We start from the raw sequence: 1,459 nt of genomic DNA on the forward strand, positions 1-1,459 counted from the left end.
GGAGTTTGTAAAGCAGTGAAATGATTGGATGGATTTACTGTGCAGCTCTGAGCTCCAGTGTGCTGCACGTGGACCTCGCCGTGTTTGTTCTCGCAGCTCCTCGCAGGAATCCGAGGAACCGTTTAAATCGCTCGTCACGTGTAGCTGCAGTGGTGTGAGAGGAAGAAACACTCATTAATCTGATGACTGCTGACGACTTGCAGCTGCACCTGGAGCGCAGTGCGTCCTCACGGCTCGCCCTCGTTATGGAGTAATCACGCAAGCAGATCGGGCGCTGTAATCTTGGAGGAAAGGTTACGCTGATTAACCCAAATCTCTGCCTGACTTTATATCATAAATATGAGCTTCAGCTGAATTCAGCCCAAAGTTTTCAGCGTGATCTCCCACCTGCTGCCTCCTCAAACACCAGCACGAGTGAACGAGTGAAGAGAAACATGATTTCCATCAGCGCACATTTACTCATGACAGAGAACATGTCAAACATTTAAACACAGAAGATCTGCCAAAGTCAGCGAGCTAAAGAGAAACAGTTGGAGGAAGATTTAAGGGTGAGCTGGCAGCAGGTGGGTCACATGGTCATCTCAGAGGTTCTCCAGCCTGTTTCAGAATCACGTTCCTCGCTGTGGACATCGACACAGCATGATGTCATCAGCAAACTCAGAGAATCTGTAGGAATCTCTGTGCGCAGGGAGGAGGCTGTGTGTGAGTGCGTTACTGTGTGTGTTACTGTGTGTGTTACTGTGTGTGTCCTCTGGTGCGACTCCTGGCTGAGACGGGACGGTTCATTGGGGAGGAGTCACGGGAAAACGACGTCAGCAGCAGGATCCCGGTGAACCTTCATTCTATTCACTTCCTGTTAATCATAGTGAAAAGTTAGCTGCAGTTCACCTAGGGGGCGCTGTGAGATCAAAGTGAGCGGAGCTAAACAGAGGCTGTGTCCCAATTCAGGGTCTGCACACTTGAAGTACACATTTCAAGTGCGGTTACGTCACCGCCACGCGACGACGGCGGTCCCAATTTGAAGTGTACTCCAAATGCGCCGTCGATTTCCCCAAATATCAAGCGTGGTCCGGTGCACGCTTCGTGGTCCCATATATCCCACAATTCACAGCGCGGCGGTGGGTGTGGATAATTTTGCCGCAAAATACAGCAAAAGGGAGTGGCCGAAGAGTGAACTGTCAAAAGTAAGTACTGAATATGACGTCACTTATTTATGCGCGAATGTTTAATAATGAAGAACATTAAAACATTGCTGTTATGTGACAATAGTGATGTTTGTACTTTCAGCTTTAACTTGGTTTTAAAGCCTCTACTTCTAAATATATATATAGTTGACCTTAATCTTACAGAGAATGTGATGATTTTATGGATAATTAAAGTCAGTCATATTGTCACGGCGGTGGACGGACTCAGGCGCAGACTGAGGTAGCACAGCTCAACGACACTTTATTAATCACAC

This window comes from Pundamilia nyererei, unplaced genomic scaffold (genome assembly GCF_000239375.1).
Source record: "Pundamilia nyererei isolate P.nyererei 1_Seehausen unplaced genomic scaffold, PunNye1.0 scaffold00139, whole genome shotgun sequence".
Classification (NCBI taxonomy): domain Eukaryota; kingdom Metazoa; phylum Chordata; class Actinopteri; order Cichliformes; family Cichlidae; genus Pundamilia; species Pundamilia nyererei.